This window comes from Lissotriton helveticus, chromosome 1_1, assembly GCF_964261635.1.
Source record: "Lissotriton helveticus chromosome 1_1, aLisHel1.1, whole genome shotgun sequence".
Taxonomy (NCBI): domain Eukaryota; kingdom Metazoa; phylum Chordata; class Amphibia; order Caudata; family Salamandridae; genus Lissotriton; species Lissotriton helveticus.
In genome coordinates, this window is record NC_136057.1 from 1289438564 (window position 1) to 1289462915 (window position 24352).

Sequence of the window (24352 nt, forward strand, 5' to 3'; positions counted from 1 at the left end):
CCTAGAGGCAATGATGCAGAGAATTGAGCATTACATCAGCTTCCCTGAAACTCACGCAGAACTGCTGAAGACCAAAACTGACTTTTATGGAATTGCACATTTCCCACACATCATCGGCTGTATTGATGGCACCCACATCCCAATATGCCCACCTGCTGCCACAGAGTACATTTACCGAAAATGAAAGTCAACCCACACCATAAATGTACAGGTAATCTGTGATGCAAAGTACATTATCACGGACATCGTGGCCAAGTTCCCAGGAAGTACCCACGACTCCTACATCTTTCAAAACAGTGGGATCTACACACGCCTGACAGCGGGGGAATTTGGCGAAGGATACCTGCTAGGTAAAACACTTGTGACAATCCCTTGATAGATATTGCAGATGTATGTGCATGTGTGCATGTGAGTATTGTCTTTCTCATTTTCAAATAGGGGATAGTGCATATGCCGTCCGCTCTTTCATCCTGACACCCTACCTCAACCCTTCCACCCCCAGCCAGAGGCGATACAACAAGGCACACAAATCTACTAGGAACATTGTGGAGCGCACCTTTGATCTGATGAAAAGCAGATTCCGCTGCCTCCACAAAAGTGGAGGGGCACGCCAGTATACACCAATAACCTGCTGTAAGATGATTGCAACTTGTCAATGTTGCACAACCTTGCTACTAAGGATGGCACAGAGGTGGAATTGAGCGACTATGATGACCATGATGACGAACGTGCACTGCCTGAACCCAACACAGCGGAGTTGCGACACCAACAGATGGCAGACACAGACGGGCAGAGATCACATGCAACTACTTTTAAGTAAGTAACGAGACACAGACAGGTGGAGTATGCACCCAACGTAGTTTAATTTTGTCACTACGCAGGTTTCAAAAGCACAATTGTGCAACACAAATTATATCCATTCAATGATGGAAGTCCTGGGTCCCTTCCTCATTAACTGAACCACTCATTTGCGTCCATGCCTACCAGTGCCAGATGTTGGTGGCTGGCTGTCTTCACTTGGCGTTTGGGCTGTTGCCTCACCATGGCGCCTGCTGCTCCTCCGTGTCTCAACGATAAGGGGGCTTTCCATGCTGCTCCTACTTGTGCTTCCTTCACTCTATGGCACATCCAGAGCAGCAGTTTGTGCTGTTTGTGCATTTATCAGCACCTCAACAGCACTGGTCATCCTAGCAATGCCCCTGGACACCTCATTACTATTTTGCATGAGTCCCTCTTGCATGTTTATGCATCTCCTGCATAGCAGGGAAGTGGCTGTGGCCAGGCGGTTGATGCTTTATTTTGGTGCTGCGCACGCTGCCTCTCCTTGCGCCTTGATGACATTTCCTGACCTAGGGGCACATTACGATCGCGGTTTTCCCGCATCCTCCGGGCCGGCGGAAGCCACCGCCGGCCCAGAGGATGCGGGAAAACCGCTGCGGAGCTTCCAAAGACCCACCGCCAAATTAGGATGGCTGGTGGGTCTTGGTTTATGTCCGCCGCTTTGCTGCCGCGGTCGGCTTACAACCGCGGCGGAAAAGCTCTTATATGGTGGCGGTGTCTCTCAGACACCGCCAGCCATATTAGGATTGCGTGTCAGATATGCTTTTCCGCGGCGGGTTCACCGCCGTGGAAAAGCATATGGATCTGCACTTCGGGGGCTCGTTGTGGGCCCCCTGGGTGAAGGGGGGGTGGGGGTGCACATGGGGGGTACCTATGGTACCCCCCTGCATTTACATGCAGACAGCGGCAGGCACCGCGCGGTGCCTGCAGCTTTCTGCATGTAAATGCAATGCGTGCTGTTTTACCATTGCGACGGGTGCAGCTTGAAGCCGCACCCGCCGCAATGTTAAAAATAGAGGATGTGACCGCCAGGGTGGCGGTCACGTCCTAATTGCAGAGGAGGGAACGCCGCAGCCCATGCGGACGTTCCCTCCTCCTCAAGGGTTGCGGACGGACTCAAGTCCGTCAGCGATCCTAATGGGCTCCTTAGTTTGGTGCACAGTAGCTGCACCGATTGAGTCATATCACGCATCCCTGCAGCCATTTCCTTGTTGACATCAACTAGTTCCCTGATGCCCTTCCCTATGTCTTCCATATTGTTGTTTAGGTTCCTCATTTGGCATTGGACAGACATGATGGCATACCCCTGCATCCTCTGGATTTTGACCATGCTCCCCTCAAGGCCACGGAACACACTGGGAGTCTCCACACGTGCTGCTACACTGCTTTCTTGGAGCCTGCGGCGTCTGGTACTGGTAAGGCCCACCTCTGCACTGGACTGCAGTGTGGCAGAGCTACCTTCCCCAGGCAAGGTGTGTGTGTTTTCCCCCTCCATGTCACCTGCTGGTGACTCCATTTCCACTAGTGGGGCAACTACATGCCTCCTGCTCTGTTGTGATGCAGGTGTTGTCACAGGCAGTGATGCAGGCATTTCTGGTGATGACAGTAACAGAGGGGATTGTGTACGTTCTGGGGACGCCTGCAGCTCTGGAGCCACTTCTGAGTTTTGGGATGGTGGCTGTGTACTTGGCACACCTGTGTCCTCTGATACATTCTGTGCTCTTGGACCTGGCTCCTGGCTCTCATCCCTCTCTGATGCCGTGCCTTCCATCTCCCGGGAACCTCTGTGAGATGTCTCACCTGTGGACATGTGAGCGCACATTAGCTAAGCGCTACTGCCTCACAGCCACTACAATTAAATACTTTTCACTTGAACAATGTACATTTTGCCTGTGCTTCATTATGTCTGAAATTATTTCCCTGACTTGGTGGTTGCTGTGCTGTATGACATGGTCTTTCATTTACTGACTACATGTCCCATAATACATTGCTCCTGTATAGTGCTAGCTGTACTGGACTGGGGTTCACTTAGCCACATAGGGTACAGAGTAGGATGATGGGGTGGGGGGATTGCTGTGCATGCGTCTTACCTTTTCTGCTGGCAGCTCTGGCTGAGCTGTCTACATCTCCCAGTGCTGGGTTCTTCCCTCTGCCAGTTTTGCTTGCCTGCTTGTGATGTTCAGCAATTTTTTTTTTCAGGCTCCTGAGGTTGTACCACCTCTTTTTAAGGTCCTCTATGTCTCTAGGAGTCACTCCAACTGCATTCACTTTTTCTTGAATGTCCAGCCACATTTTCCTTTTGGCAGATTCAGCCACAGTGAGGGACTGCCTGGCAAACAATTTTTGGTGCACCTTCACCACCTCCTCCACAAGGACCTGCAGCTCCATGCTGCTGAATTTTAGCTTCCTCTTCCTCTCTGGCTGATCTTTGTCTGTGCTGCTTGCCATTTTACAATTTTAAAAGTGCACAACAATTTTAAAAGTGCACAAAACTTTTTCTGTTGCTCAGGGACTCAGCTCCGCTCCAACTGCCTTTCCAGAAGCTTCTAATTAGTTGCAGCTGGCTGTGTAGCCACTCCCTGGTAGGGAGGGGGAGGGTGGTAGCACCTGATTGGCTGCCTGATTCAGTTTCACTTTTATTTGCTTTCCGATTCGGTATTTACCGATTCGGTATTTACCGAATCGGTATTTACCGAATCGGTATTTCCAATGCATTCCTATGGACCAAAAGGCCCATAGGAATGCATTGTAAATACCAATTCGGTAAATACCAATTCGATAAATACCAAATCGGTGAATACCGATTGTCCGATTCCGAATTTTACTGATTCGATAAAAATACAGATTTTTTACCGACATTGCATTTACAGACTCATAAATACCGAATCGGTAAAATTCGGTATTTATGAGTCGGTAATTTGCAATTACCTACATCTAGCCCATAGTTCTTTAGCTGCCTTTAATTTCCTTTTTGGGTGAATATATGTATTGATCAAGGTGAGGTTGGTTCCCTCTGTGCCTGTTTCTGATTGCGAGAAATTAAAGTTTACTGCCATTGAACCGCGGGAAGTTTGTCCAACTTCTTTGACCACGTGGGCACTAGTGACTGAAACATAGGTTACTAAACCACCTTGAAGATGTCTATATTTTGCCCTCCTTGTGGCGCCTATAAAGAAACAAAAAAAACCTTGAAGGTGCAGTGGGTCTGCTTGCCATGTTTTTTGCAGTACCAAAATGTCAACCGACCTTATATAGCCGATGAAATCCGGGTCCATCATTTTAGAGGCCAGTCCGTTAACATTCCACAAGCATATTCTTAAGTGGTTTTCCTCAATTGATCTTTGTCTTTTGTCAATTTGCATGGATGTTTATTGTTCTAGCGATCCATCTTAGATCACTTAATCCTGTTGGAGATGATGTCCCGTCCTTGGTACTTCTAGTAATACTGTTATGTTTCATGTTTCTTGCTCCATTTGACCCCGCTGCACCTCTAAGTACTGATATTCCGTGCCTAATTACAGAATATTGTGCTTCCTCTGTAACAGCAGGAATTAGTAATTCCGGATATCTTGGTTTTATGTACGGAGTTGCTGTTATTCCCCAGTTTTTAAATGTTTGAGCCTCTGCAAGTATTTTGTATGCAATTGACGATGTCGACCATGTTGCTTTTGTTTTTTCACCGCGTGACCCATCCTCGGCTATGAATTCAATTGAAACCAGATCTGCTGTTGTCACATCTTCTAGAGAGGGAATGTGGGATAGCAGCCGTAAGATGTTGCCCCTGTTCAATATGTCATGCCTGCCTTTTGATGTATAATCTGGGCTCAGCAATATAGTATTTGTTAGGCTTCTTGAGCTACCCATGCTATAGATCTTTTTGTTGGATTTGCTAGTTTGAGTAGATTCATGGCCTTTTGTTTCTGAAAGTAGAGCCTTATTTGTAGAAAGATCTTCTTCCTCTGTGTTTTTATAACGTGTTATTTGTTGTCCTCTTAGGTTGGGCCTTTGTCCTACCTCTCCTTGCCCAGAGTGACCTAGCGAGGTTCCCAGTTCCTTTATGGGTTCATGTGTATTGTCTCTGTGGTTCATCTGTCTATGTATGGATGATGATGCTTGTTCAATGGAAACCTGTTCTCTGTTGGTTAACTCAGCAAGATCATTTTTTGGTTTTTTTTGGACATTTTAGGCAGGATCCGTTGAACCATTTCGATCTCAGACTTTGATATCCAACTGCCTTCACCAATTGTTGTTTTGTTGGCAATAGAACAAATTGTAGTATCGCTCTTCCTTGGTTGGTTCTACTCAAGCTTGTAGGAGAGTAGGATCTGCTTCCTATGGTCACCCCCACTTTTTGCAGTGTTTTTCTGGTTTTTCGACTTTAGTGTGGCTGTGAGCCTGCTAATCAGACCCACAGCCCAGCTGTTCTCTCTCTAAATTGATACCATGTACTTTAGGTACATACCTAATTGGGAATTGGGTCACCTTTGTGAGCCCCTGTATAGTGTACCATAGGTACCCAGGGCATAGGTGCATCCAAGGTCTACCAGGGGCTGCAGCATGTATTATACCACCCCTGGCTGGCCATCCAAACTGACACCACAGGCTTATCACTCAGCTTGGGCAAGGTGGTGTAATCACCCCTTGCTTAGATATAGTATACCTATATCTACCCTTATATACAGACACATATATACCTATAAGTCACTCCTATGGAAGACCTTGACAATCCTAAAGGCAGAGTGCTTGGTTTTATGTGAGAGGGTGCTCTAGCATGAGCTGAGCCCCTCTGCAGCTTTCGGAGCCATGTCCTTATAGCTGTTCTATGATATAGCCATACCATATACTCTTAAGTGCATTATAATCCTCGCGGTTAATGCTAACTTTGGTTTGGCTTTATCAAAACATGTTGTGTAAGGTGTCAAACACTTTGGAATACTACCCCCCCCCCCCACCAGTTCTGACGGCGGGGGTAGCATTCCAGCCTTCTAGAGGGAGAAGACATGTAGTTACTGCTTTACCCGGTTAAAGTTAAACAGAGCCTCAGCATCACAAAATGGATGCTGCTGCCACAGACACGAGTCTGACCTCCTGCTGCTGGACAAAACTCAGGCAGGGGAGGCCTGGAAAATAGGCTTCCTGCCTTGGGTGGTGCTAGCAGCTCCCCAGACAGGCTTTTAGTGTTTTGGGGCAGGGAGGGCTGCAAAATGAGATACTGCCTGGAGCACACAAGGTGCTCCATGCATAGCCTGGTTCAAACCAGTTGCTGGGGCACTCCAGCTCCAGCGCGGAACTGGACAAAGAGAAAGGGGTGTAACCACACCCTTCTCAGGGTCCACCCATAGGAGGGACCTAGCAGGTAATCCAGCCCCTCTAATTAGTATAAAGATAGGAGCTGTGTCTAGAGACATTAGATTATCATGGACTGAAACTCTGAAATGGAACTCTTGGACCTTCAACGTTCTATATCGACTAGAAGACTGAAGACATCTCCCTTGTGGTCAAGGAGTGACCACCCTGTGCAAACAGGCATCACCAGTAACTTGCCAGTTTGCTTTGTCGATGCTCCTGCCAGAACCCGAAGACTCAGCGACTCAGAAACTGGACTTCCAGACTTCTTTGACTCTGATCCACATCCACAGCAAAGCTGAGACCCATGGCGGACATGAGAGATGTGGGACCGGACACCCTGCACTACCTGCTCTTTGCTAAACCGTGCAGCTTCTGAGGTACCCTTTAAGCTGTGCATTGGAGTTTGAGAAGCCCCAGACCCGAGCACCATTTGCACTGAAGCTCAGCCCTCCACACTCCACGAGTGCCGCGTGGGGCCTGCTTCTGCATTTCAGCTTGACGCATCTTCCCAGTTGCTAGCCCATGGGCTAGTTAGCCCTCCGAAAACTTTCTTGTAAACTTACACCACTTGCCTGGTTGATCCGGGCGTGCTCCAGCTTCACTGTGAAGGAGAAGCTCCCCAGACCTTGCTGGTCTGACCTGAAGCCAATCTTCCTTTCCTGCGTGGATTGCATTTACCAAGGCTTGTTGGGTCCAATCCGGATACCGACGCCGCAGACATCTAGATCCTTTGTGGGACAGCTCGAATCCAGCTCCTGGTCATCATTGACTCCTCCTGGTCTTCGTGGCTGCAGAGACAAGCTTCACCTCTTCACCTGATTGCATCTCGACATCGCCTGGTTCCTTCCTGGTTCCTTCTTGGTCATTGACTTCTCATCTTTGATCCACCCTTGGATCCTCCCGGAAACTTTTCTCTTGGTCGCCTGCAGCACTTCTTTGCAACTCTCCATAGGAAACAGCGACGAAACCCGACACGATAGGACACCTATGCACCCGGCTTCCCTGGGTGAGGTAACTCGAGTACTCCGGTGCTCCCGTGGGTGTTGACTCTCGAAGTGTCCTAGTTTAAAAGGGTTTTACTGTAGTCCATCCGGAAGTGTCATTAATCTACTACTTTGTAACTTTTACGTTCCCATTATAACTCCATGTTAACTCGCAACTGTGTTCCCACACTGCACGCGTCTCCCGTGGCCTCCTACTTCCTAACCTTTGGTTCTGTAGTGTAGCTCCAGCGATTCCCTACGCCCTAGGTCTATTCACTATTCCTGAAGTGGTCCTTATGCCACTTACTTAGTATATGGTTCTTGAGGCCCCTAGGGAAGAATTGTATTTGTTCAACTTATAGTATACTAAATGAGTAACTTGTAACGTATCTCAAACTCTGACCTCATAAAGAGTGCAGAGGGGTTGTGTTAGTAATAAATACATATATATTTGATATATACCTTGTGTGGTGTCCTTTCATTTGGTATTCAAGGGATTATATATGGTAAAACAGCTGACTTCACATGCTCTCTGAAGTTTTAGCCTAAGACAGCTGGTCCATGCTACCACTAGGATAGCTGATCTATAAGGTTGACTTTACAACCACCATCATAAGGGTCGTTTAGACTGGTGCAAGGTGCCCACTAAAATAGTGGACAACATATACCAGGCTAACTTCTCACAAAGCTTAGATTGTGTTTTTCCTTTTATTACTATTAGTTGGGAAGTTACGTTTGTCCCTTCCTGGTGCTCGGCTTCTACTTCCTCATTCTTAGCATTCCTCGAGGTATGAACTTTCTCAATTGCTTCCTTCATTTTATCGCCAGGCTGCGTTATTGTTTTTGCACTTTCTGCATTTCGTTCGGGGGTCCCTGCTATGCTCATTTCATTGCTAAACGTGAGTTTACTTTGTACTAATGGTGTTGGCGTCCCAAAAAGACGCTTGAATCCTTCATGATTTAGGTTTGTTTTTTGATTTCGGACTTTCCTTTTTTTTGCTCTTCTTTGTTTTGCGTTCATTATTTTGTCTCCTTTATCTTCCAGTGAGGCCTCAGGCGTCTGGCCATCTGGTGCTTTGGTTACTGTGTTTTCTTGTTCTCTAGTCATGTAAGCCTGGGCTTCCTTTGTCCTAATGCCTCCCTTTTTTTTTGCTTTAGCTGGTGCTATATTTGTTGTGTTTGTTAAATCACATGTTTCATTTACCGTAGGTTTCACAGGAAATTTTGTATCCGCGCCCTGCGTAGACTTTTTCATTTGGTTACATAAGTCATTTAGCATAGATGGAAGCAAGGTCAATTTATCAATTATGGGCCCGCAACCACAAGTTAGGTTCACACCTTGCGAGTGATCGTATTTATTTTGTAAGAGTGTGTTTAATGAACCCAGCTTCCCATCGCTGGCAACCACAAAGACAGCCAAGGTGTCTAATATTGTCAGTTGGGTGTCCATTTTATCGGATTGGTAATGGAAGGCATCTACCAAGAGTTGCATTGTTTTTAACAAGCTAGATTAAGCACTATCCTGATTTATGTATTTTTGTAGGCCTTCCTGTTTTGCTGAATTTTTTATCACATTTTGGTCTCCTTTGCATTCCCTCCCCAATTGTTGACCTTGGTTAAGTTCTGGTGTCCCACTGAAAGCGTTCCCAGTGGGTTCACATTTATCCTGGGAATAGGCGGCCATGAACCCTTCCCACTCCTCCTTTCCCAGGTATGAAGAGATTTCTGTTATTTCTGCTGCGTCAATTCCTAGCCCTCCTTCTTTTTCTTTTGTCCCCACTACTTTTAGCATTGTCGCTTGTTCGTTGCGGTGAGGAATTGGCGTTGGAGCTGTCTGAGAGGTTTCTGTTCCTTTCCATACCTCCTTTTCCCTTTTCTGGTCGGGTTTGTTGTTGTTGATCTGGGTGCAGTTTTGCCTCAGGGCTTCCCAAACCGCAGATCGTTGGTATATCAGATGTACCACAGTTACAGATACTGTTATTGTTTTGCGTCGGTCCCATGGCGCCAACTGCGTCGTCGAGGTTTGATTGTTTTTCCTCTATATACTCAATATCCTCTCCCTGTGTCTGTAATGCATCCATAATTCTGTGTACTTGGATTAAATCAGTAACAATTATCTGTTCCTTACCAGTAGTATTAATATCATATGTCGTCCGAGTTTTCTTACGTTGTGGAGTTGATGTTGCTTGTGATGGACTGATAACTATCATAATGGACGCATTAGTTGCATTAGGACTTCCCTTTTTGTCTATAATTCCATGTGCGTCAGAAAATTGTTTTGGTTGTATCGGTTGTGTCGACTGTACTGACTGTCCTGACAGAAGTGGTGATTGAATCCCCTGTACCTCGTTCACTTTTGAAAAGAGGGCGTCCCCTGAAGTTGTTAAGAAGCAGAGTTTTGTATAGATTTTTGGTTGGAACAAGGATTGGCAGTTTTTTGATTTGTTTGGTTTGTAAGTTGTTTCCAAAGTTAAAGGCTGCCTGCATTTTTAGGTCCCTGAAGTTTTTGTGTCTGCGCTTATATCAATTATATCAATTAGGGAAGCGTCCTTCTGTGTTGTAGGCCTGATTTTGGGTGATGTTTCATCCCTTGAGCCCTCGAGCAACTTGGAAGTCCGCTTTTGCTTTCCTTTGACCATTGCACCTCGGATCCGGCCTGATCTCCTGATACTTTATAGATCCTGACAGTTGGAGCCCGGTATCCGGCTCAAGAACTGAAAATTAAATTAAATTAAGCTGTTTTATTTTTAAATTTAAGTTGGGTTTTGGGAGGAAGTAAAAGGGAAAGGTGAGGTGGGCTGCAATTGAAGCAGTTAATGCAATCACTCTCTGAGCCTTAGTATGCCTGGGAAGACTCTCTCTCTGCTCACCTCTGAGTTCTGTTTTCCCCAGTGATCTCAGTGTCCTTAATGCACCACTGGAGCCTCTTAGGGGCTCTCACTCCCACTCCCTCTTCCACAGGTAGTTGTTAGTGAACCGATGCTCCCACCTAGCTGTTGCAGGGCACTGCCTCCTGTCACCGCTGAGATTCACATTCACATTCAGCACACAGCTCACACAGCGCTCTTTGTCTCGCGCCTGACACCCCCAGCTCCTCCAGCTCACTGTCCTGGCTTGCCGTTTGCCCTACCGCCTTCCGCGGCCTTCAGCCACTGTTTTTTTTCCCATCCGCCCGCCCAGAAAGGCAGTCAAGCACAGTCAAGCGGCAAGGGACTATCCGTGGCTGCGTTCACCACCAGCGTCCGGGGAAATGCGGCAGGTAGTGCAGGCGAAATGGGAGGCAGAACTTCTGTGGAGATAAGGCAGCAGGCTCCGGCAGGAGAAAGCAGCGTGCGGTGTGCGCCTTCATTGTCGCGTCTGACTTCTGGCGCTTGGCAAAAACCTGGACAGGAATCCGCTCTGTTAGTGACTCCGCCTTTGAAGCAGCAAACTAGTTATCCAGTGCTAGACATAGAAACCATCAAGACATTGTGCGTCCATTGGGGCGTAGGGGCGTAGCCCCACAAAGCCTCGTGGACGCACCGCGTCAAGCACTGCAGTCAGTATCATGATTCTGATTCATTTTAGGATTGCTTGCTTTTCCTCACGCCCGCCCGACTCAACAATCGGAATGCGCCAGGGGGTGGGGCTGGGCTGGGCTGGACTGCTGCAGCTTGAGTGACAGTCGGCACACTCAGCTGCAGCAGTACTAGTAGTGCGCAAATGTATTTAGGGCCCTTGTTCAGCCTGCACATGCGCTTTACGTCTTCTTCCCCTTAGAGAGGGACCCAAGGGGTGCTGTTTCATACAGCACCCCAGGGCCGCAGCCCTCGGGGTTGAAAGGGCGTATGTTAACTGTGCCCCCCTAGCCAAGGATTGGTTGGTCCACCCGCAGCAATCCATTATTGGATGCCGCGTGTGGGTGGCGGCACACTGCCGCAGCTGCACTTTCTAAGGCCAATCACTGTGTGACTTCATGTGAAGCCATGCAGTGATTGGCCATTTCGCGACGCAGGCACGCTGCTTTCACTGTCTGGCTGCTCCCTGACACAGTTTGCTGGTGCCTACTTCTAGTCGACTCGTGACGGTGGACTTGGAGGAGTCGGACTCGTGTCACTCACGCGTGTTGTCGACGTAGTCACTCACTACTAAGTGTGTGTAGAAGACCAGGACTAGAGAATAGAGAGATCCTGAGCTGTGATTTTGAAAAAATTAAAAAGTAAGCGTCTACTCTTAACTGTAATCTCTCGAACGTGTTAGTTAGCAGTGGCTCGGTGTCGTGATGTTTTCTAATTTATAGTTGTAGATGCATGCTGCACAGTAATTATTTTTTTCCTGATCTTTAATGGCCTGAGGGATCGATTGTGTATTTAATGCGTCTGGCTTTTTGCCCTCACACGTGACCTCCGTCATAGCTCTGGTCCCCCGACCACGCATCTTAAACAGAGTCCTGACCTGTGGTGTTGGCCTCCACGTGCCTCTATGTCCCCCCTCAAACCCCCCCCCCCCCGCCTCCCCTCCCCCCAATGAGACTAATGTTTCAGTCCCAGCAGGGCCTACCCTATCCAATGCTGCAAGGCCGGCCGTTAATGGAGGCCTTCTCCTGTTTCAAGCAAGTGAGATCTCTTGGCAGAATAACAGTGTTCCTGCTCTACTCATTTTCCAATGAGCCCCAAAATCATTGTTTTTAGGATTTAATATTATCTCTAGCGAGGGAAGAGGTGATAGGGTCAACAACCGTATAAGCTGCTTCCTTATTGATCTTTACTGCCGAGTACGTGTAATAAAGGCTTTTACAGGTGATTTCTACTGATTGAGAAACAAAGTATATTTCTTGGTTTTTGCATAAAATGACAAGTTGGGTTACACAGGTACATAACTCAAGTCCCAGTGTTCTGTTTTTTAGGATGCATTGCCGAGTAAAACGAAAAGGCCCCTTTCATGAAAATAAAATCAAAATAGCGGCAGAGGTTTAAACCTCCAACTAAGCTTAAATTCGTGATGTTATGTTTTAATTCACTAACATTCCCAGTAAAGCACCTGTGAAATTGTGCTAGGCGCAGCCCATGTTTGACGTCCAGCACACCAGATAGAATTATGGCGCCCCCTTGACACATTTTCTGTTCCACGCTGCACAGGTGAGGAAAATAACTCCGGGTCACTGCGAGCGCAGAATGGCCCTGACGAGGAAAACACTCAGCATCAGTCTGTGTGTGGTGCCTGGCAATGCGCTACCGTAGCGTGCTAGAATGACACCTACAGGGACCTGAGTAACACTCATTTAAATCAAACTTCACTATTTTTGACAGGCAATAAATGGTTACTGGATTTAATGCACAATGCACTTATTATCTATTGGTAACTTGCTGCCTAAAAATAGTAAAGTTTGCTTCAATTTGAGTCCGTAGTAAACCCTTGTTAATTGTATGTCTAGCGGCAAGCAGTGCTTCATTTGAGCCGGTGGTTTCCAGTGCTCAGCACCTGCGCTTTTCATGAGCACCAGTCAAGGACAAATTTATTTATGGTAGTAAGGTGGAAATGAAATGTTTTGTCCAGAATCACAGAATGTTGAGCCGACTAGCGCCGAGATTCGAATCTGGTTCCCCAGCTCCGAAATCGGCAGCTCTGGTCAGGAGCCACATCCTCTCCCCACTTTCATGGTTAGTAGTTGGTTCTGTGTTAGGCGGTGCTAACAGGAGAAATGGGCTGGTACGAGCTGCCTCCTGACGAGATCCCGGGCACTTATGTTTTTGTCACAAATTAGCCACTGGCGGAAAGCTAGGCTGCCACGTGTGATGCAACTCTGAGAAACATACACACTGAGTGCCAGCACTGGGCCTAGCTTCAAAAACATAACATTAGAAATGTATCCAACACTAAGCCCTGCTGACACACAGAGGAGAGGGTCCCAGTGTATTTGAGGAAATGATTACATACACTTTATCAATGGAATTACTCAACAACAGATGATTTTATCCACACAATTTAATTCACAGTGGGATAAAGTATATTTGATATACATTATTTCAAAAACAATCAACTGTATTATCGTCATACAGTGCCCCGAGGAGGGAAAGGGAGCGTGATGGTGAGGAGATAGTGCAGTGGTGAGGTTAAGTGACAGTAAAATCAATCTTTAAAGCACTTGTTTATGCTATCACAAAAGTAGCAACAACTTGCATACCGCATAGTATTATTAATCAAAGAAAGGCAAACGACAAGGAGTACAGTGTATATACAATTTCTGGCGTGACGTTGCCACAGTAAAAACAAACAGTCGACGTTTCGACCCTCTAGTGGTTGCAGGATCGGTTAACCTTGCTGTGGGGTCTTCATCAGGACCATAGGGGAAGGGGCAAAGGACCTATTAAGGATATAAATTAAGTATTAGAGGGTACTAAATAAGCCTCAGATATATCACATAGGTAGAGACAGACTGGTTAGAGTCTAGGCGAGAGCTATGGTGACCAGAAATTATGACGTAGTATAAATATTCAAAGACTTATATACAATATATGCCCGATGTGGGGACACAGGGTCGGGATGGACGCCTGGGAGGAGAATGGGACTAGTAAGCATAGCCGGACTAGGGCCTGTGAACCATGCTGTCAAACAGGGAGCAGAATACAGTTAGGTACGCTGCCAAAACGGTCCTTAGGGGGAGCTCCCCCGGGAAAAACGCTAATGGCAAGAGCGTGCACAAATGGATGTAAGAACGAATGAGGGCGCGACCAAGAGAGTACGACACGAACCTCGCGGTAATCGCCGTAAGCTGGCGTGTACCTGTGGGTCCAATAACAGCACTAGAATCAACCTGGCGTACATACATTAAGGCCTACCATTGAACACAGTAACAGGATGTAATACAAATAACGACATTAAAAATGCCAAGCGGACACAAGAAGAGCTATGGATTATAGTCCGCGTGCCGTGATATACTGGACCGTAAAAACTCAGGGTAGTCAAAATGAGTGCTGATTTTGACTACCCTGAGTTTTTACAGTTGAGTTCACAGGCCCTAGTCCGGCTATGCTTACTAGTCCCATTCTCCTCCCAGGCGTCCATCCCGACCCTGTGTCCCCACATCGGGCATATATTGTATATAAGTCTTTGAATATTTATACTACGTCATAATTTCTGGTCACCATAGCTCTCGCCTAGACTCTAACCAGTCTGTCTCTACCTATGTGATATATCTGAGGCTTATTTAGTACCCTCTAATACTTAATTTATATCCTTAATAGGTCCTTTGCCCCTTCCCCTATGGTCCTGATGAAGACCCCACAGCAAGGTTAACCGATCCTGCAACCACTAGAGGGTCGAAACGTCGACTGTTTGTTTTTACTGTGGCAACGTCACGCCAGAAATTGTATATACACTGTACTCCTTGTCGTTTGCCTTTCTTTGATTAATAATACTATGCGGTATGCAAGTTGTTGCTACTTTTGTGATAGCATAAACAAGTGCTTTAAAGATTGATTTTACTGTCACTTAACCTCACCACTGCACTATCTCCTCACCATCACGCTCCCTTTCCCTCCTCGGGGCACTGTATGACGATAATACAGTTGATTGTTTTTGAAATAATGTATATCAAATATACTTTATCCCACTGTGAATTAAATTGTGTGGATAAAATCATCTGTTGTTGAGTAATTCCATTGATAAAGTGTATGTAATCATTTCCTCAAATACACTGGGACCCTCTCCTCTCAGTATCTATTTAACCCAGGTCCCAGTGACTTATATGGGTCAACCCCCCTTGTTCATATACTGCTGACACACAGCCTGTATATTGCTCAGAGGTGCATGGCACTGGCAGGGCCTAGCTTCAGGAACATTTCTATCTACATATTGTTATATGACATCCCTTTATTAATGTAAAGCTGCACTTTCACAATTGCTTTATTATCCTTCTTGCTTCTCAAATTTGCTTGAAAATGCACTATTTACCCAGTCTTTTTTCAAAATTTTCCCCCCAAAACCCCTCTTAAGATGTTCTGGCTTGCTCACTATGCACGCTTGACACAGGGCACTCCGACAGAAAGTTTACGCCTCACCACTTTCAAATGTCACCAGCCACCAATGCAGCCACCAATGCATCCAAAGCCAGAGAGGGGATGTGGGAGAAAAGGGAAAAGACTACCCACTCAGCTATAAAGCACAACCCAAACTCTTCTAGGTCCCAAAGCTACCGATAATGCAGTAGAGAGTATAAACTAAACCATTAATCATGTTTCACACATTCATCATTGATTTCTCAGGAAAATATTCCAAACAATCTAATGTCTAATGTCACAAAGGTGATTTTAACCAATGTAATTCATTAGAAATACAATAATATAATTGTACAAATAATCCAGAGAAAAAGCCAACACAGTAACTTTACACAGCTGTCCCTCTGCTGCCGGTTAGCTGAGTGGGTCCAGGTGCCTGTTGCTCTGTCTGTCAGCAGTGTCCACTCTGAGTGCCGAAGAGCCACCATTTCCATCTTTATTGTATTGTAGCCTGCTTCATATAGCGCTTCACACCCCTACGTGGAGCGCCGAAGCGTCTTTCTGGGTGGGTAGGTGCTACACCGTGGCGGAGTGCGGGGTTGGCGGCTGCTTTAGTAGTTATCACAAGTGGGAGTCGTTTTGGGCCGCAGCGCTTAGAAGTGTGATGCAGGAGAAGGCGCGAGACATAGGCACTATATTATAGTTGTGATTGGCTGTCCGTTTGAATTCACTTTTCTGGCCTCTTGTGTGCTAGAGGCGGGGTCAAACTGGGGTGGTCGGTTTTATGAATTGTCCCGTTGGGGGTGGGTGGGGGCCGCAGCATCAAGCTATGGGGCACTGGCGTGGGTGCTGTGGGGCAGCTGCGCATGCCATGTGCCTTGCAGGGAGATTCGTTGGCATCTGTGTTGTGCCAGTCATGACTATTGGCATCACGGCGGCTCTTTGATGTAGACCATTATCGCATTTTTTAAGCTCTAGGCAAAATATAATAGTGACATTTTCTAGAGCCTGCAGTAACACCAGAGAGTTTCCTAGCACTAAGCGGCTCATCCAGAACTCCCCTCCAGCACTCCCCACGTGGAAACGCATCTGCGCTGGAATCCCCGAGAGGTGTACAACTTCCAGTGTGAGGTAATGCCATGCTCTTAGCCACTCTTATTCACACAAGTGGATTTGGTTTAAATAGGCGTATTAATTGTCATGGGAACTTATTTTTTTCTTTGGCACAGCACAGTTGTTTACAAGATCCCAAACCTGTACTCAGAGTCTATTGAGGGGTGGGGGGCGGATTTGACGGTCCAGAGGCACTGAAACACCTGCCAAATATTGTAAGAAGCACCTGACATTTCTGACAATAACTTTACAAATGCCCGACTGTCCGAATGGAGCTCTCGGTCAGACACCTCACTGGCAGAAAAGGTTTGGGGAAAACAGCCTCTTCCACAGCCTCAGTACATCTATTCAACCCTTTACCAGCCATCCTCAACTTTTGTCCTTCTACTGCTCTCTGCACCACAATACGAGCACATCCCAGACCCTGCAGAGGACACAAACACACTGCTCATCTCCTAACCAACACCAATGAGCTTTCAGCCACACTTCGCTCCCCCATTGCTCGCCATTTCTCCCACATGCATCTTCCACCCTCCGCTGCAACATACTCGTGTCAACACACATGGAGTACTCTGCAGTCGTCATCCAAATTACTCCTCCTTCTTTACATATAGATCACAGCAACCAACACGTGCATGCCAGCTAGCGAACAGAGCCTCGTGGCCATCCTATTGGTAGCAATGAGATATATAATAGCAGTGTCCAATCATATAAAGGTAAAACACCATTCTCTACATCCATACACTACAAATGCAAGATGTGTATGAGAAAGTGAGGTTTTTCAACTTTTGTGGTAAGGCACAGTGTTCACTTGCGTTCACAGAAAAATGAGGCCTTACACTTCACAATGAGGTTAACGTGCCTGCCTTGTATTAATGTATTAATGAATACTGATTAACTGCTATTTTTATGTTATGTCTCTTTTGTTTATCATGATTGTTTACAAAACTAGCATTCACCTTATTTATTGCAGTTGGCTGATTACTTTCATTTCAAAAAAGGAATTTCCAAATTTAATTTGAGTTCTTGTTGATTACTTTCGAGAAGGTTTTAGTTGCATTTGCTTTTGATTGGGGTTGACTTCGAAGTCTGTTTGTAAATGTTGCTGCTAACCTTGTTCCCTCGTGGGTTCCTTGAGTTATAAGTGCTTGTTCCATTTATTTACGTACATCTGGTAAGGTAGCTCATTGGGTGCATGCGTTTGTTTTTCTGTGACTAGTTTGTTCTGATATAATTGTCTTATTTGCAATAGTTTTCAGTACACAGTTTGCTCAATCAGTTATGATTTTGTGTGACTACCTGGACTCCTGGAGTGCCTCTGACTTCATTCTGTTTCTTTACTTTTTGTGACTGTTGGTCCTGCGGGGAAACATTTTCAATTTATGTTGTCTTGTTTACTGGGAGCATTGCTTTTATTTCCCTTTAGTGTAATAGGCTGGCTGGTGAAGTGCACTTCCCATAGTGTGCAGTCACTTCAATTTGCCTTTAGGTGACTACCTGGCTTGATGGTCGTTTTCTATTTGATTTCATGTAACTCCTTGTCTTGATGAATGCATTGGTTTTAGTTTGTTTGAGGTAACTGCTTCACATGCTGGTTTCATCACACAGCTGAGACCCACCCTGAGAAAGCCAGAGCTGCCCTGTTAGTGGTATCGATACAGAAAAGGGGGTGGTGATGAACAGAGTGTCTGAATTAAGCAGACCACTCTTACCCAGTCCAAAGATCAGGGCTTGATCCATCACCGTTATTTATCTCACTGCCCCATCCCAGCTCAGAACCTGGCTATATGCAAATTAGTCTGTCCCTGGCCCAGTGCATCATGGGAACAGGGCAGACCAAACTACCAAGCCAATTCTTCACCAGAAAGGAGACAAGCTACCGGGGACCGGTTTCTGGCATTTCAGCCTCTTCGGCCCGGCTTGCTTGAATCCTGATGGAGCAGTGAGAAAGGGACTCATGTCTGAGTATACCCTGCCACACCTATAGTGGCCAAAAACGATACAGAAAAGGGGGTGGTGATGAACAGAGTGTCTGAATTAAGCAGACCACTCTTACCCAGTCCAAAGATCAAGGCTTGATCCATCACCGTTATTTATCTCACTGCCCCATCCCAGCTCAGAACCTGGCTATATGCAAATTAGTCTGTCCCTGGCCCAGTGCATCATGGGAACAGGGCAGACCAAACTACCAAGCCAATTCTTCACCAGAAAGGAGACAAGCTACCGGGGACCGGTTTCTGGCATTTCAGCCTCTTCGGCCCGGCTTGCTTGAATCCTGATGGAGCAGTGAGAAAGGGACTCATGTCTGAGTATACCCTGCCACACCTATAGTGGCCAAAAACGATACAGAAAAGGGGGTGGTGATGAACAGAGTGTCTGAATTAAGCAGACCACTCTTACCCAGTCCAAAGATCAGGGCTTGATCCATCACCGTTATTTATCTCACTGCCCCATCCTAGCTCAGAACCTGGCTATATGCAAATTAGTCTGTCCCTGGCCCAGTGCATCATGGGAACAGGGCAGACCAAACTACCAAGCCAATTCTTCACCAGAAAGGAGACAAGCTACCGGGGACCGGTTTCTGGCATTTCAGCCTCTTCGGCCCGGCTTGCTTGAATCCTGATGGAGCAGTGAGAAAGGGACTCATGTCTGAGTATACCCTGCCACACCTATAGTGGCCAAAAACGATACAGAAAAGGGGGTGGTGATGAACAGAGTGTCTGAATTGAGCAGACCACTCTTACCCAGTCCAAAGATCAGGGCTTGATCCATCACCGTTATTTATCTCACTGCCCCATCCCAGCTCAGAACCTGGCTATATGCAAATTAGTCTGTCCCTGGCCCAGTGCATCATGGGAACAGGGCAGACCAAACTACCAAGCCAATTCTTCACCAGAAAGGAGACAAGCTACCGGGGACCGGTTTCTGGCATTTCAGCCTCTTCGGCCCGGCTTGCTTGAATCCTGATGGAGCAGTGAGAAAGGGACTCATGTCTGAGTATACCCTGCCACACCTATAGTGGCCAAAAACGATACAGAAAAGGGGGTGGTGATGAACAGAGTGTCTGAATTAAGCAGACCACTCTTACCCAGTCCAAAGATCAGGGCTTGATCTATCACCGTTATTTATCTCACTGCCCCATCCCAGCTCAGAACCTGGCTATATGCAAATTAGTCTGTCCCTGGCCCAGTGCATCATGGGAACAGGGCAGACCAAACTACCAAGCCAATTCTTCACCAGAAAGGAGACAAGCTACCGGGGGCCGGTTTCTGGCATTTCAGCCTCTTCGGCCCGGCTTGCTTGAATCCTGATGGAGCAGTGAGAAAGGGACTCATGTCTGAGTATACCCTGCCACACCTATAGTGGCCAAAAACGATACAGAAAAGGGGGTGGTGATGAACAGAGTGTCTGAATTGAGCAGACCACTCTTACCCAGTCCAAAGATCAGGGCTTGATCCATCACCGTTATTTATCTCACTGCCCCATCCCAGCTCAGAACCTGGCTATATGCAAATTAGTCTGTCCCTGGCCCAGTGCATCATGGGAACAGGGCAGACCAAACTACCAAGCCAATTCTTCACCAGAAAGGAGACAAGCTACCTGGGACCGGTTTCTGGCATTTCAGCCTCTTCGGCCCGGCTTGCTTGAATCCTGATGGAGCAGTGAGAAAGGGACTCATGTCTGAGTATACCCTGCCACACCTATGGTGGCCAAAAACGATACAGAAAAGGGGGTGGTGATGAACAGAGTGTCTGAATTAAGCAGACCACTCTTACCCAGTCCAAAGATCAGGGCTTGATCCATCACCGTTATTTATCTCACTGCCCCATCCCAGCACCTGGCTATATGCAAATTAGTCTGTCCCTGGCCCAGTGCATCATGGGAACAGGGCAGACCAAACTACCAAGCCAATTCTTCACCAGAAAGGAGACAAGCTACCGGGGACCGGTTTCTGGCATTTCAGCCTCTTCGGCCCGGCTTGCTTGAATCCTGATGGAGCAGTGAGAAAGGGACTCATGTCTGAGTATACCCTGCCACACCTATAGTGGCCAAAAACGATACAGAAAAGGGGGTGGTGATGAACAGAGTGTCTGAATTAAGCAGACCACTCTTACCCAGTCCAAAGATCAGGGCTTGATCCATCACCGTTATTTATCTCACTGCCCCATCCCAGCTCAGAACCTGGCTATATGCAAATTAGTCTGTCCCTGGCCCAGTGCATCATGGGAACAGGGCAGACCAAACTACCAAGCCAATTCTTCACCAGAAAGGAGACAAGCTACCGGGGACCGGTTTCTGGCAATTCAGCCTCTTCGGCCCGGCTTGCTTGAATCCTGATGGAGCAGTGAGAAAGGGACTCATGTCTGAGTATACCCTGCCACACCTATAGTGGCCAAAAACGATACAGAAAAGGGGGTGGTGATGAACAGAGTGTCTGAATTAAGCAGACCACTCTTACCCAGTCCAAAGATCAGGGCTTGATCCATCACCGTTATTTATCTCACTGCCCCATCCCAGCTCAGAACCTGGCTATATGCAAATTAGTCTGTCCCTGGCCCAGTGCATCATGGGAACAGGGCAGACCAAACTACCAAGCCAATTCTTCACCAGAAAGGAGACAAGCTCATTGCACCATCAGGATTCAAGCAAGCCGGGCCGAAGACGCCTGAAATGGCAGAAACCGGTCCCCGGAAGCTTGTTTCCTTCCCAGTACAAGAATTGGCTTGGTAGTTTGGTTTGCCCTGTTCCCATCATGCACTGGGACAGGAACAGACTAATTTGCATATAGCCAAGTTCTGAGCTGGGATGGTGCAGTGAGCTAAAAAACGGTGATGGATCAAGCCCTGATCTTTGGACTGGGTAAGAGTGGTCTGCTTAATTCAGGCACTCTGTTCATCACCACCCCCTTTTCTGAATCATTTTGTCCACCATAAGCGTGGAAGGGTATACTCAGATGTGAGTCCCTTGCTCATTGCACCATCAGGATTCAAGCAAGCCGGGCCGAAGACGCCTGAAATGGCAGAAACCGGTCCCCGGAAGCTTGTTTCCTTCCCAGTACAAGAATTGGCTTGGTAGTTTGGTTTGCCCTGTTCCCATCATGCACTGGGACAGGAACAGACTAATTTGCATATAGCCAAGTTCTGAGCTGGGATGGTGCAGTGAGCTAAAAAACGGTGATGGATCAAGCCCTGATCTTTGGACTGGGTAAGAGTGGTCTGCTTAATTCAGGCACTCTGTTCATCACCACCCCCTTTTCTGAATCATTTTGTCCACCATAAGCGTGGAAGGGTATACTCAGATGTGAGTCCCTTGCTCATTGCACCATCAGGATTCAAGCAAGCCGGGCCGAAGACGCCTGAAATGGCAGAAACCGGTCCCCGGAAGCTTGTTTCCTTCCCAGTACAAGAATTGGCTTGGTAGTTTGGTTTGCCCTGTTCCCATCATGCACTGGGACAGGAACAGACTAATTTGCATATAGCCAAGTTCTGAGCTGGGATGGTGCAGTGAGCTAAAAAACGGTGATGGATCAAGCCCTGATCTTTGGACTGGGTAAGAGTGGTCTGCTTAATTCAGGCACTCTGTTCATCACCACCCCCTTTTCTGAATCATTTTGTCCACCATAAGCGTGGAAGGGTATACTCAGATGTGAGTCCCTTGCTCATTGCACCATCAGGATTCAAGCAAGCCGGGCCGAAGACGCCTGAAATGGCAGAAACCGGTCCCCGGAAGCTTGTTTCCTTCCCAGTACAAGAATTGGCTTGGTAGTTTGGTTTGCCCTGTTCCCATCATGCACTGGGACAGGAACAGACTAATTTGCATATAGCCAAGTTCTGAGCTGGGATGGTGCAGTGAGCTAAAAAACGGTGATGGATCAAGCCCTGATCTTTGGACTGGGTAAGAGTGGTCTGCTTAATTCAGGCACTCTGTTCATCACCACCCCCTTTTCTGAATCTGTTAGTGGTATCAACACCAGTGCGCTTAGGTTCCTTACAGCTCCTTCACTTGAAGTGGGTTACCACCTACCCGTTACTTTTTGTATCCTGCTCGTACCAAGTCAGATCCAGACCCAGACCAGTCCCCACAGTTGCTCCGGATTAAGGGACATTGTCATGTCATCTCAGGCGCGATGTAAAGACTTCGAGTGAGCTGAGGACTCTTTTGGCTCAAGAACCAACTAGCTGGAGACCCTTGTGGTTGTTTAAAGATTTAGATCAGCCTGTAACTCAGTCTTGAGCTGGGTGGGTGACCTGAATTACAAAGTGGCTGTGCCAGATGTCCCATTAAGACCCCTTTTGCCTGTCTCCCCTTCAGACGCACAGGGCATAAAACTGGGGGGTGCTCAACCCTGCCAAAAAAACTGAGGGGTGACCCTAAGGGCACAGCTGCCATCCAATCAGGGGTGGGATGCTTTGGTGTGCTGGTCTGGTTTTCTGGGTGCATTGGCTCAAGTCTTTTCCCATGTAATTGATTGGGTGTCTTGGTAAGTTGGTAACTATTTGACTTGCTTGGTGCTTTTATGTTGGTGCCTGCATGCTGAGGTGTACTCTTCTTCAGTTTAAATGTATGTGACTGGCCTGTTGACTAGCACCCTGCTTTCAAAGTGAAGGTTCACAGGTTCACACTTGCTTTAGTTTACTTTTGTATGGTTGACTGCATGCACTGTTTTGCTGGATGCATTGCTTTAAGTTACTACTTGATGCTTGCTTTCAGTTTGCTTTCAAGTAATTGCCTCTCATTTTCCTAATGCTTTGTGAAGGCTGTTTCCCAACTGCTGTGCAACTTCTTCTACTCTTAGAGCTGAGATTTTCATGAAAGTCTTATAGTCTGAATTCAGCACCTGAGCGTAATAGGACAGAATGTATGAAGCTCTGTGGTTATACTGAATAAGCAGCTGCCTATGTTATGCCATCTATTAATGTAATAACTGCACTTTCACAATTGCTTTATTAACCTTCCTGCTTTCTCAAATTTGCTTGAAAATGCATGATTTTTCTTCTTTTTTTTTCAAAATTTTCTTGGGGGGGGGGGAATCTCCCCAAACCCCACTTTTGGGGTTCGGGCTCGCTCGCTGCGCTCGCTCGCTACGGTGCTGTATGCAAAAATCTTTTGCGCCCCACTACTTTGAAATGTCACCCACCGCCCCTGCAAGACAAACGAGTGCTAGACAGGGCAGCAGAGACAAGAGAAAGACATACCTAAAGCCTTTGCCAAAGGTTTGCTTAGATGTTTGCAGCCAGCACTTATTTTCAGGGCACAAGTCCTAAAAAAAGAAGTGGGGGGACGCTAACGTCACAACAGGAAATGACGTCACGAAAGGTGGTTTGCACCATCAGATTCATTGCCTCCCCTCGCTCACCCCTTAGCAAGTGGAGCCACACATTCACTCCTTGGCCTCTCTGGGGCGAGATCTCGCTCCACAGAGGCCAAAGAGTGAATGTGTGGCTCCATTTGCTCCAGTTATCGAGCTCCCGGTAAAATATGTGGGGGGACGCCGTCCACCCGCGTGGTACCCCGACTCGATCCCTGCTTATTTTAGCAGATACACTCTTCTGCTTGGACCATGTGTAGCAAGTCTGCTAAACAACCATGATTGTGCCTTTGAGCCAGTGGCGTAGCTAGCCCTTTGGCCTCACGTGGCGGCCCCTGAGTTTGCCCACTGCGGCGGCCGATGTAAACAGAGGGGGCGCCCGCCCTGAGACTGCAGGTAAGAGTGGTGGGATGCTGCCACCCCAAAAATTCATGCCGATTGGGACAGACCGGCAGCGATACACCACTGCTTTGAGCGGGGTCAGTAGTTAAATTATGCCCCTTACACATGTGAAATCCAGATATTTACCTACAGAGTGCTGTGTTTGTAAATATTACTCTGTACATGGATTTAGTCTCAACCTCCTTCGGCCTCCTCCTGTCATCAGGAGCCTAGAGAGGTTGACAGGGCTGATCTGCCCACTGCAGTGTTTATGAAAACACAAATGTTGTGTTTTCATGAACACTGCCACTTTAAATAAAGAGCAGTGTGAGCAGAGGCAAGAGGTAGAATGTGACGGCTCACAGGAGGCAAGACAGCGCCTCACATCCCTATTGATGAGT

At 47.2% G+C, this 24352-nt stretch overlaps 1 protein-coding gene across 1 annotated transcript in view; it reads left to right on the forward strand.

Moving 5' to 3' along the window:
- Positions 1 to 24352, forward strand: part of LOC144763885 (hyaluronidase-4-like) — a 59414-nt gene that overhangs the window by 16708 nt on the left and 18354 nt on the right. The gene's annotated exons all lie outside the window — the stretch shown is intronic.